The sequence below is a fragment of the Microcaecilia unicolor genome, chromosome 1 (genome assembly GCF_901765095.1).
Source record: "Microcaecilia unicolor chromosome 1, aMicUni1.1, whole genome shotgun sequence".
NCBI lineage: Eukaryota > Metazoa > Chordata > Amphibia > Gymnophiona > Siphonopidae > Microcaecilia > Microcaecilia unicolor.
In genome coordinates, this window is record NC_044031.1 from 623536418 (window position 1) to 623549849 (window position 13432).

The window sequence follows — 13432 nt, forward strand, 5'->3', positions numbered from 1 at the left end:
GTAATTTAACTCTGCCTGCACTAGTGAAGGGTAAGCGTATTCTTTCACTACTACTACTACTTAACATTTCTAAAGCGCTACTAGGGTTACGCAGCGCTGTACAGTTTAACAAAGAAGGACAGTCCCTGCTCAAAACAGCTTACAATCTAAGGACAAAATGTACAGACAATCAAATTGGGCAGTCTAGATTTCCTGAAGAGAGATATAATGGTTAGGTGCCGAAGGTGACATTGAAGAGGTGGGCTTTCAGCAGGGATTTGAAGATGGGCAGGGAGGGGGCTTGGCTTATGGGCTCGGGAAGTTTATTCCAAGCATAGGGAGAGGCGAGGCAGAAAGGGCGGAGCCTGGAGTTGGCGGTGGTGGAGAAGGGTACTGAAAGGAAGGATTTGTCTTGAGAGCGGAGGTTATGGGTAGGAGCATAAGGGGAGATAAGGGTAGAGAGGTAATGAGGGGCTGCAGATTGAGTGCATTTGTAGGTTAGTAGGAGAAGCTTGAATTGTATGCGGTACCTGATCGGAAGCCAGTGAAGTGACTTGAGGAGAGGGGAGATATGAGCATATCGGTCCAGGCGGAAGATAAGACGTACAGCAGAGTTCTGAACGGATTGAAGGGGGATAGATGGCTGAGTGGGAGGCCAGTGAGGAGTAGGTTGCAGTAGTCAAGGCGAGAGGTAATGAGAGAGTGGACGAGAGTTCGGGTGGTATGCTCAGAGAGGAAAGGGTGAATTTTGCTGATGTTATAGAGAAAGAAGCGACAGGTCTTGGCTATCTGCTGGATATGCGTGGAGAAGGAAAATTTCACCTGGAAAATGTATTCTGGAACAAGCAACTGCGTTATTTGGGTAGATAGTATACTTTATCCCAGGAGAAATATGTGCATATCTCTGAAAATTTGTTAAAGCAGTTAGCTTAGCAGGGTTTAAAAGAGGGTAGTATAATTTCCTAAAAGAAAATCCATAAGCCATTATTAAGATGGACGGGAAAATCACTACTTATTTCTAGGATGAGCAGCATAAAATCTGTTTTATTCTTCTGGGATCTTCCAGGTACTTGTGACCTGGATTGGCAACTGTTGGAAACAGGAGACTGGGCTTGATGGACATTCAGTCTGTCCCAGTATGGCAACACTTATGTTCTTAAGCAGTCACCTAGTCGAGGAGGCAGGGTTTCTTGCAAGGCAGAGGTGTAACGAGGTGTTTGGGATCTTGCCAGGTACTTGGACCTGTATTGGCCACTATTGTAAACAGCATACTGGGCTTGAGTATGTCAACGATTATGTTCTTTTTAAATATAAATATAATGCTGAATCAGTATATTCGTAGTATATATGCTGAGAGAGTGTGTAGTGCTATGGAAGGTATATAATGCAGGGAGCATTTGTGATATTAAATAAAATGCTGAGAGTGTGCGTAACAGTGTATCAGGTATTACAGGGACCGTGTGTGGTTTTATATGTATTAAACTAGATTCTATATATCACACCTAAATATTTGGTGCAAGCATGAAATTTGCTTATGCTTATTCTATAAAGTACACCTCAATTTAGGCATACTTTATAGAATAAGCCTAAAGTTCCGTGAGGTTTATAGAAAATGCTGAGTACCCATACTTACGACAAAATTTAGTCATGGGCAGTTATGCCAAGTAAAACCTGGTTTAAATGCTGATGCCTAAAATAGGCACAGACCAGGTGTATTCTATAACAACGCACATAGATTCTAGAAACCCCCACAACCTGCATTCTACGCCTATGGCCACACCCCATTTTCAACTATATGTCTTAGAATATATGCACAGCACATTATAGTTCTGTGTGTAAATTCTAATTAATGGCAATTAGTGTTAATAATTGCTTGTGTAACCCAGGTCGCACCCATGCGTCAGCTCCAGCCCCAGGCCACAAAACAGATCTCATTTCAGTCCCACATTCAGGCCAATCTCCCCCCACTCATCAGTTCCAACACACATGCAGTCGAGCTTGGGAGTGGGTCTATGGTCCGGAATAGCAACCCAGGGATTTGGGAGACACTTTTCCAGTTCTGGGGTTCCACTCATTTCTTCAGTCCAGGAGCCACACGACACTCTGAAGGGTTTACTAGCAAAATAACTTTTCTGTATTGGGAGCAGACCCCCTTAGTCTGACCCTCCTCCAGTGGTGACCCCACTCTGAATCCACCCTGGTGCTAAGACGAGCTCTCCCTAGCTCTGGTCCCCTGCTCCCAGGTTGGACCTTCCTCTACTCACCCGTAGCACACGCCACTCCTGGTTGCCACTTTATGCAGCCGCAACCAGCCTCTTTACAGCCAGAGAATCTCTCTGCTTTCCAGGATTCCCCTTTCCCTCCTCCAAGTCAATGGCAGGGGACAATGCAGACAGCTTAAAACTGCAGGCAACCGAAGACCCTTTCCCACTCTTCTTTTCCCTTTTTATATCCTCCTAAACTCTTTCCGTCACTCTACAGAACAGGCCACTATATCCAAACATGCTCCCCATGGGTTGGGCTTCCTCCCACACTGGGACCTCCCACTCACTCCCCCAATGACTCTCAGGGGAATTATCTTCTATAGTAATACCTATCTGATAGGGGATTACATTTTTTAATTGTCAATTATTAGCGCTGATTGGCTTGTTAACCAATTAGTTATGCATATTGTTATGGAATTCGCTTCAATTTTCTTGCAGAAATCTGGGCGCGATATATAGGATCCGGGGGGGGGGGGGGTTGGGGGGAATTCTATAAATAGCGTTGAAAAATGGGTACAAGGAAAAATCAGCAGTAAGTGCTATTCTGTAAAGTGTGTTCACTCTGCATAAAATCAGGACTTTTTTTGAGGGGATACTTGGGGGTACTGAGTACCGGCACCTTTTCCATTGTCTGCTAAAATTGACCCATGGACCCCAAAGTTTAATGAAAGAGCTTAGGCTCTACACACCAATTCTGCCTTGTCATAGATTCTGTGACTGGTTGTAGGGGTTCTGGCTACTGTGGGATGAGTCCCTCATTGATAACCCCACCCTTGAAGGGTTGCCCAGCATTTGAGTACTGGCACCTTTTTTGAAAGAATAAACACACTGCATAGAATAGTGCATAGCGCCGATTCCCACGCCTCTCTTTGGGTGCCAGACTTATGCCTGCTGAAACCTGGTGTAAATGATGGTGCCGAAATTAGGCGCGCTTATCCAGTATTCTGTAACTATGCATGTAACTTTTTGGAATGCCCTAATATGCCCATCCCATGGCGACGCCCCCTTTTGGGATACATGTTATGGGAGTTAGGCACCCTGCCTTATACAGTAGCACACAGTCAGATGTATGTGCAAATTTTAATCAACGCCAGTTAACATCAGTAATTGGTTGTTAGCACCCAATTATTGATGATTAGGAGCTCATTAACCAATTTATGTGTGCTCAAATTTGAGCACCATATATAGAATCCAGGGGATACAGCATACAGTAAGAGCATATGTGGCACTGCATCAGGTATCTCTTTCTGTATTTCACACACACCCTTGCTTGGTTTGCAGCTTGTCATGCCGCAAGGGCTTGGGTGCTTCAGTCATGCTGACAGCTGTGCCATTGGTAAGTAAACTACTGCCAGGGTCTCCCAAGCTGGGCAGGATTCAATAAAGGGTAAGGAACTAGAGGCATCATGGTTGTGAGATGGATTGCAAAGATGCAAATACCATAGAATATCCACACAAATTTCATTGACTACATCAATGGGGGGGGGGGGGGGGGGGCTACAAAATTAGTAAGCGGTCTTGAACACAAAAAATATAGGGATAGGCTTATGAACCTCAACATGTATACACTGGAAGAGAGGAGGGAGAGAGGAGATATGATATAGCGTTTAAATATCTGAAGGGCATTCATGTACAGGAAGTGAGCCTTTTTCAACTGAAGGAAAACTCTGGAACGAGGGGACATACGATGAAGTTAAGAGGGAATAGGCTTAGGAGTAATATTTCACAGAAAGGGTGGTGGAGCACTGTGTCAGAATTTAAGAAGGCATGGGTAAGCACGTGGGATCGCTTAGGAAAAGGAAGAGTTATGGGTTTCAGACGATGGGCAGACTGGATGGGCCATTTGGCCTTTAGCTGCCATTGTGTTTTTGTGTTTCTATCAAGGCATTTTGACTGTGTAAATCATGGAAAAACCTCTCTGGGTCACATTTAAGAAGTTCCGAGAAAAGAGGATATTTCTCTGGTAAGTGAACGCTATTTTGTGCTTTGGGAGTTAAAGATTGGGGTTTAAAGGGGGAATTGAAGGTTAGTGTTAGGCAAAATAAAAATATAAAAAGCTAATTTTATCAACTAATCTCCATAGTCTTTTCCACTTAGTTTTAAAAACTTTCTACCACAGCATTAACAGATAGAATCTAGCAGGCACTGCAGGATCTAGTTTAAAAAATTTTTTTTTTTAGGGTGGGAGGGGGTTGGTGACCACTTGGGGAGTACGGGGAGGTCATCCCCGATTCCCTCCGGTGGTCATCTGGTCAGTTTGGGCACCTTTTTGAGGCTTGGTTGTGAAAAAAAATGGACCAAGTAAAATCGACCAAATGCTCGTCAGGGACACCCTTTTTTTTCCATTATCGGCCGAGGACACCCATGTGTTAAGCATGCCCCAGTCCCGCTTTCGCTATGCTTCCGACATGCTCCCGTGAACTTTGGTTGTCCCCGCGACGGACTGCAGTTGAGGATGCCCAAAATCGGCTTTCGATTATGCCGATTTGTGCGACCCTGAGAGAAGGACGCCCATCTCCCAATTTGTGTCAGAAGATGGGCGCCCTTCTCTTTCGAAAATGCCCCTGATAGTAAAAACTTTTTAGGTATATTAAAAGCAGGAAGCCGGCAAAAGAATCAGTTGGACCGCTAGATGACCGAGGAGTAAAAGGGACAATCAGGGAAGACAAAGCCGTAGCGGAGAGATTAAATGAATTCTTTGCTTTGGTCTTCACCGAGAAAGATTTGGGTGGGATACTGGTGCCAGAAATGGTATTCGAAGCTGACGAGTCGGAGAAACTTAATGAATTCTCTGTAAACCTAGAGGATATAATGGGGCAGTTCTACAAACTGAAGAGTAGCAAATCTCCTTGACCAGATGGTATTCATCCCAGAGTACTGATAGAACTGAAAAATGAGCCTCTTGGATTGGTACTCTAAATATTCCAAGCGTCTGAAAGTAAAATTTCTTTCTCTTAAAGTAGTTTGGGCCACAAGTTCCAATTTTTGAGTTCTTTCACCAAGTAATTTCACTTCAGAAGCTTGTTGTGTACTAATCTGTGTCTGAGTAAGAGCAGTCTCAGATAAAGCCTTAATTACATGAGTATTTGTAGTTATCAAAGTTTGTAAGGAAGATTGCATAGCAAAGGTCAAGTCCCAGAGTGACTCCATTGTCACTACAGCTGGCTTTTCCATTTTCCCCAAAGAAAAATCAGGAAGAGGGGTTTTAACAGCCTGTTCCAATGTACTCAGTATCTGTGAAGAAAATGCAGGTGTAAATGTCGCCAATGGATCCTCAGGTCTGCTTGCATTTGACTTTCCCTTCATCATAGGCAAATTCCCCCTCTGTTCGCTCTGTTCCCCATTCATTGGATGAGCTCCAGGACTTACCTCCGAATCTCCTCTTCCTGGTTGGGGAGGAGCCGCACGTTCGACGGGGCTCAGGGAGACCCCGTCTACACTGTTAGCACTCGCCGAGACGCGTGCTTCGACTGCGGGGGTAGAAGCCGTCCTGGGACCAGACAAAACTCCAAACTGTTCCAAAGTCATCTGTTGGAGCTGGTAAGGCCCGGTAGGGGTGGAGGGAATCTCCCTAACTTTGCCTCTTCGCTTCCCCATTTCGGCGGAGGAAGAGGAACCCTCAGCAACAGCGTTTGCCTCAGAAACAGAGCACGTCTGGTGCTGTGTCTCAGACCGCGGCCTTCTTGGGATCTCTAATGTTAGCTTTTCTTCCCTTCTAAAGGTAAGGTGAGGATTTTGGGGGTACTAGGCCACCAAGGCTGGTGGAAGTAGGGTTGTATTGGGGGGGGGGGGGGGGGGGGGTCAGGGCCCTGGAAGTCCACTGGACCTCCAGTCCCTCCATATTCAGGGGATGGGGGGGGGGGGGGGGAGAAGGCCACTGGGTCACCAGGAATCTTGTCTGGGTGGTTAGTCCCGAAGATCATCAGGGCTTTAATTCCCTGAGCTGTTCTGGTGCTAATTTTTCAGCACTGTTCGGAACAGCATGGGGAATTTAATCATCAGCCCCATAGTGCACAAACCAAAAGAAGCATGGCCATGGGAGGTCCATGGGTGGATCAGGGGTGTTCCTAAAATTTGCGTGTAGAATGAATGAATACTGGGGATGTTCACCAGGAATTATACCTACTTTCAGCAGCCTTAAGTCCTGGCACCTAAATATGGACACAAAAATCGGCACTCAATGGTAATCTGTAATGGGCATCCATCTTTGAGTACTCGTTATAGAATAGCATTGAGCACCATTTTTTTCCCGCACCCAATTTTGGGCAACATTTCTTGAATTTGGCCCACTATGTTTTGTGTGTGTGATTCAGGTCAGGTATTCTCTTAGGATTTGATTCAATAAATTATGCCGAAAAATCGGTGCGGAAAAAAATTATGCATCGAGCGCTATTCTATAAAGAGTATCCGCACTTTATGGAATAGTGCCAGTGCCTAATCCGCACCTAACATAAGGTGCCTGCGTTTACGCCTGCTGAAACCAGTGCAAATGCCGGCGCCTATATTAGGGGCGGATTTGGCATATTCTATAAAAATGCACATATAGGAACGCCGTAAGATGTCCCCTTGGAATTACACACTATAGGAGTTATGCACACATCGCCTTCAAAATCTGCACCCTGGTTCACAAAATCATCTACAGAGAAGCCCCGAGTTACATGACAGACTTGATTGACTTACCAATTAGAAACACATCTGAATCAACACGATCTTATCTAAATCTGCACTACCCAAGCTGCAAAGGACTTAAATACAAAACAACTTACGCATCTAGTTTTTCCTACATAAGCACCACAACTGTGGAACACATTACCAAAAGCCTTGAAAATGACGTAAGACCACCTAAACTTCCGGAAATCACTAAAAACCAACTTGTTTAAAAAGGCATACCCTACCGATTCAATTTAAATGCCTAATCTCTGCAACATAACCAAACTTAAGCACGTAATGGACATAACACAACTCTTCCGTTCTCCGATTCCCTAATGTGGCTGTGCCACATGAACTTGATCTTACCACAACATCACCCTGTATTTGTTCACACCGGAGCCTGCAAAGGCCTCTCCGGTACTATGTAAGTCACATTGAGCCTACAAATAGGTGGGAAAATGTGGGATACAAATGTAACAAATAAAATAAAAAATAAAAAAATAAAAATACAGTTCATGTATAAATCCCAATTAAGGCCAATTAATACCAACAATTGGTTGTTAGCAGCCAATTATTGGTGCTGAATGACTCATTAGTTGTGTGTGCAAATTGGCTATGTGCATTGATTTGCGTGCACAACTTTAGTCACCATATATAGGATCCGGGGTTTCTTTGCAGGGATCTCTAGCAGTGCAGCTTGTTCTGATTTCAGATCTGTGTCTCCCAGCAGGAGGTGTTTTGGTACTCTACAGAAAAGGCATCAACATTTCAAAGTGATTAGGAGTGTTAAACATGATAGAAATGAGTTCTCCCTTGCAGGGGCGTAGCCAGACCTCGACGGGAGGGGGGTCCAGAGCCCGAGGTGAGGGGGGAACATTTTAGCCCACCCCCCCGGTGCCACCGACCCCCCTCCCCGGCACTGCCAACTTTCACCCCCTCCCGCCGCTGCCGCAACCCTCTTGACTCCCCCTTCCCGCCGCCAACCCTCTCTTGCCGCGAACCTTTGCTGGCGGGGGACCCCAACCTCCGCCAGCCGAAGTCCTCTCCTCGGCCGCGCAGTGTTGCTTGCTGAATGATCTGATCAAGTTTCTGTTTGTGCGTCTGACATCCTGTAAAGGTACGCGACGGCAGCGGGGGAGGGTTGGCGGTGGGAAGGGGGGTCGAGAGGGTCGCGGCAGGGGGTCCAGGGCCAAATCTATGGGGGCCCAGGCCCCCGTGGCCCCATAGTAGCTACGCCCCTGCTCCTTGGGCATAAATGAAGGAAATTGCTTAATGTTGGGGGTGTTCAGCATTCACAGATTTGTCTCCTGTGCTCTAGGGCTTATGGAGTGTTTGCATTGCCTGTTTTTGACAGGCAGGGCTATTGCTGTTTGGGTTCTGGGTGTTAATGTTGATTTGGCAGGACAGGTTTGCTGTACCTGTTGTGTTGAGTGTGGTTTTTTTTTCCAGGGGTTTGTGTAGTGGAAGGAGTTTGTTCCTGTTGTTTACTGTATTCTCTTTTTTATTTTGAATAATAAATAGAAATAAAGCAAAACATAGAAAAGAAAATAAGATGATACTTTTTATTATTGGACTAACTTAATACATTTTTCAATTAGCTTTCAAAGATAACCCTTCTTCTTCAGATCAGAAATGAGAAAATATTGACAAATATCAGAATAAGTGAAATACAAAAACATTCCAATGACAGTCTCACAGGAAGAGGGAGTGGTAGGTTAGGTGAGAAACAGGGAGAGTTGGGTGGGTAAGAGACAGGGAGAATTGGATGGGTGAGAGACCGGGAGCTGGGTAGGGTGAGAGACAGGGAGAGATGGATGGCTAATAAGGGAGTGACAAAGCAGTATAATTTTATGGTTTATAGTGGAATAGATAGCCAAAATCTTTGCTAAGTCCTGTCTGGTGCGTGTCAAAATATTTCATCATTTTGATTTCAAAGGTCTTACGTTCCTGGATTGTCTTAAAATTTCCTTTTAGGATTCTCACTATAATATCACTGATGCAGTATTCTGGTTTTGTAAAGTGCTGTCCCATAGAGGTGGCATCCTGGTTGGCAGTGTGATATTTAATATGATGTCTGTGTAAATTGATTCTCGTCTTTATTATCTGGCTCACCCCTCCAATATATTATCCTTCTTCACACTTTTTGCATTGAATGATACATACCACATTTGAAAATGAGCATGTGAAAGATCCCCTTGTGCTGTGACTATAAAATCCTGTGAAATGTGTTGGCACAGTTTGCAGCTTGGTATATTGCAGGGACGTGTGCCTTTCTCTTTTTGAGCTTGTATTGGGAGCTTGTGTTTCACTAATTTGTGATTCAAATGAGGTATTTTGAGTAGTAGGTTGATGTAAGCTAATTTTGATCTGCATCAGTTATTGACTCTGTGTGTGTGTGTGTGTGTGTGTGTGTGTTTGATGGGGGCGGGGGTGGAGTATCATTCGTATATAAAGGGGACAATTTTCAGCTGGCAAAGTGACCAGGTTAATGTCAGTACTGATATTTAGCGTAATCTATACAGTTAGTGCTGCTGTCTGTAAAGGTGGAGGCGTTGAATATCTGAATAGCGCAGTTACCACATCGGCACTATCCATTTGGCTTAGTGGTGCTATTCAGTGGGCCTAAACTAAACACAGTGGGTAAGTTCAATACAGCGAGGCATCAAAAAACTGGGTGCTAAGCGTATATTCTGTAACGGCAGAGTTTTGTGCCAGATCTGTTCTAGAAGACTATCATAAATCCACAGTTATGTGCCAAACTTTAGACAAAGTGCTGCACGCATCAACCTTCTCTTATATGAGCACACAATTCTGGAACAAACTACCACGAAATCTGAAAACGATCCACGAATTAACCGAATTCCGCAAACTACTAAAGACCCATCTTTTTGAAAAAAAATATCGAAAGGATCAAAACACATGAAGTCCACACACACTGTTAGCAATGCATCAATACATCCTCTTCCGTACTTCTATCCCCCGCAATCTTACACGCTTAAACATAATCTACAGGTAAAAAACAGAAAATATTATACACGAACGATCTCTTACTATTGCTCTGCTGCCCAATCAGGATCCGGTGTTCTTCTATCGTTTTGTTGTTCTTTGCCATTGTTTTATTCTCTTTAACGATACAGGGACTTGTTTTAATTTAACGCCCCATAATGTAACCATAATTATGTTGTAACAGATTGTACTTCCATCAATACAATGTATTGTAAGCCACAATGAACCCGCAAATAGGTGGGAAAATGTGGGATACAAATGCAACAAATAAAATAAACTAAACTTTAGACGTGACCACTTATGCCACGTCTATGGTTGGGCGAATAAATGAGAGTGTCCTACATTACTAAGGCAGATTAATTTTTCTGAGATGACTTTATTGGGAGGGATAATGTTACATGTGTTGCTAACGTAATACTGGTAGATAGAGAATAAAATAATAGAAGGAGATAAGTTACAAAGTAACAGTTACAGCAGGAAGTTAAATGGTTCCGATTAGTCCCAAATCCTGTGACAAAGCTGCTGTTTGGGGTGAGGAAATATGATCATGCTACTCCACTTCTGCTGGCCCAGAACTTGTTGCGAGTTCCGTATAACTTTTAAAATATTGACGTTGATGTGTAAAATTCACCAGACTAACTCCCCACTTTTCCTGACGCAGTTTGTGACGCGATATATGCACGCTCGATCCCTTCGATCCAGCCACACCAGTTGATAGCACAGGAGCCAACTTTTCAAACATTTGGGAGTGCTAAATCCAACAGATATTACCCCTCCCTGGACGTAGTCAAGGAATTTGTTAAATATCTGGCTCCTATGGAGAGCCTTCCATGTGGATTCTTTGGGCCCTGTTTACTAAGCTGCGCGGCAGGCACACTAACGTATTTAGCGAGCGCTAAAAATTACTGCACGCTAAAACTAGAGACACTCGTAGGAATATACGGGTGCGTCTAGCCTTAGCGCATCTTAGTAAACAGGGCCCTTAGACTGGTGTTTTGGTTATATTATGGCCCTGGCAGTTTGATTGGAAATGGACTGGTTGGGGTTTAGACAATTGTTTTGATTTTGTGTATCGATTGTACTCCGCTCTGATGATTTTCCCTAAGTGGTTTAGCAAATAAATACAGTGTTTTTTCTAGCGAAAAAGGTGCCGGTACTCAAATGCCAGGCCACCCTTCAGGGGTGGGGTGGTCACTGATGGACCCACCCCACAATAGCCAGGCCCCCTGAAACTCATCACAGAATCTATGACAAGGTAGAATTGGTGTGTAGAGATTGAGCTCTTTCATTAAAACTTGGGTCAATGTTAGCAGACAATGGAAAAGGTGCCAGTACTCAGTACCTACCCCCTCAAAAAAAAGCCCCAAATAAATATAACCTGAACTGAAAATAAAGTTCTGTACAGAGAAGTCTGTAAGAAGGATCATTCCTGGACTTTGCATTCTCTGGTCTGCCGCAGGTTATCAGAGGAATTCCTTCCCTGGGCCTGTGAGCTGGCAGTGTTATCAGAGGGAGGACTGAATTCTCCTCTCCGCCCTCCCCATCCTGTGATGCACAGGCTGTGGCAGGCTCTTGGGATGTCAGGTATGCAGGTGAGGCAATGAGGTGAGCACAGGAACACGGAAAGGGGAGACCCCGGAAGCTCACGTCAGGTAGAAGGGTGGAGAGAGCCAGGAGCCAGCACTGTCACGGCTTAGGTGTTCATGAGGGAACAGAGTCTGTGGAGGCCAGGCGAGGGTCGCAACAGGAGGTCACGCTTGGGGTACATGCAGAGAGCCAGACCCCTCCAGGTAAACTTCCAGTGCAGGGACGATGGGAGGTGCGATCCGGAGGCTGAGAAACTCTCCTGACAGTTTGTACTTTGTGGGATTCAGGGAGAACTGAAATGGGTTTGTGTCACTGATGTATTCCAGCTGTTCCTTGTCAGTGGGAAAAGACCTGGTAAATTGGGGGCTTTTTTTTATAGGAAAAGCTCGCACTTTACAGAAAAGGCAGTAACTTAGTCTGAATCGCCTGTGCTCGTGATAAGGTTCTGACCTGCTTTCTGTTCTCTTGTGTGTCTTCTGTTTCCCCAACATGGCAACCTGTGTGTGTTACTCTGCTGCAAAATACAGTGTGCTGAACAATCACACACACACACACACAATCACACTCACTCTCTCTCTCTCTCTACCCCTCCCATGAGCACACCTGGTGTCAGGGGCAGACCTTGGAGTGAAAGTAGCACAGGGTGTGTCCAGTAAGAGCTCCCTGAGCTTCAGGAAATGGTGGAAAGTTCATTGAAACCAGATAAGTAAAGAACTGGTTAGGTAGGTTCTCAGTCAAAAGAGAGCAAAGACCTGCAGGGCTAACCCAGAAAAGGTAATTTGTGGGGCGGGGGCAGCAGAGATGGCTCAGGGTATTGGGGGTGGGGCAGATATTGTACTCAGAGCAGCAGAGAAAGCACCTGCTTGTGTATTTTGGTTAATCCGCCATGGTTGCAACTATTTTGGGCATTCTCAACTCCTGTTTCCCAGCTGTGGCAGAATCCCTCACAAGCAAAGAACACATAGATGCCAGCCGAAAATCAAATCGTGACATGTGCTTCCAGATTATTGGCCATAAAATCACCAATCTCTGAAACTTTAAATTGTTCCTCTCAAAACACATATTTTTCTCATATGTCTCTTAGTATGCTCCACAGTGCAGGGACTGTATATTATATATCTCTCTGCAGCATGTGCTTAAATCTTTTAGTGCGTAAACTTGTGGTGTGGTAACACATGGAAAAGTGAGCTGGAAAATCTTGTATGGATTGGGAAGTCCTGATATCCCAGAGTGGCTAAAGGGTGGGCAATTCAGATGTTGGGAAGTAAGACCAATGCTGGGCAGACTTCTAGGGTCTGGGTTCCGTAAATGTCAAAAACCAGATCAGGATCAAGGCTGGAGTGGACTTCACTGGTAACTCCAGTAGTTCGGAAGTAGGACCGGTGCCAGGCAGACTTCTACAGTCTCTGCCCCAAATGGCTGGGAGAGACAGGAGGGGGGCAGGGGGAACAATATTCTCCAGGGCTCGGCCTCCAAGGGGGACTCAGCGCCGGAAAGGCTTCCAGTGGCAGGCATACGGTTCTGCTCCCTCAGTCTCTTTCTTGCTTCTGTGTCCCGGGACCCGGGTTATTGCATTAATGCAGCTCTGCCACCACAGGACCTTCTTTCTGCTTCTTCCCACCTCCTTTGTGAAGTACTTCCTGTTTCTGCATAGGCGGGAGGGGACACGGCAGGAAGAAGGATCACAGCAGAGCTGTGTTAACACGATAACCTGGGTCCCGTCACACAGGAGCAGGAGAGAGACAGACTAAGAGAGAGAGCAGACGCAGTAAGTGACTGGAGGGGATAGCAGCGGTGGCGGCGGCCCTGGGGAGAGATAAGTATACCCAGTGTGTTTCTTCTAGCAAAAAAGGTGCCGGTACTCAAATGCCAGGCCACCCTTCAGGGGTGGGGTGATCACTGAGGGACTCACCCCACAAATAGCCAGGCCCCCTGCAACCAGTCAC

The 13432-nt window shown here is 45.3% G+C and overlaps 1 protein-coding gene across 2 annotated transcripts in view; it reads left to right on the forward strand.

The window, feature by feature from the left end:
* The window catches only part of FAM83H (family with sequence similarity 83 member H), a 96779-nt gene that overhangs the window by 23230 nt on the left and 60117 nt on the right, over window positions 1–13432 (forward strand). The window contains exon 1 of one of the 2 annotated variants that reach the window (XM_030220410.1): window positions 11567–11689. The exons of the other annotated variant lie outside the window; for it this stretch is intronic. The gene's annotated coding sequence lies outside the window, so the exon portion shown is untranslated. Of the gene's footprint in view, window positions 1–11566; window positions 11690–13432 lie in introns of those variants that run through there. 2 annotated transcript variants of the gene reach the window in all.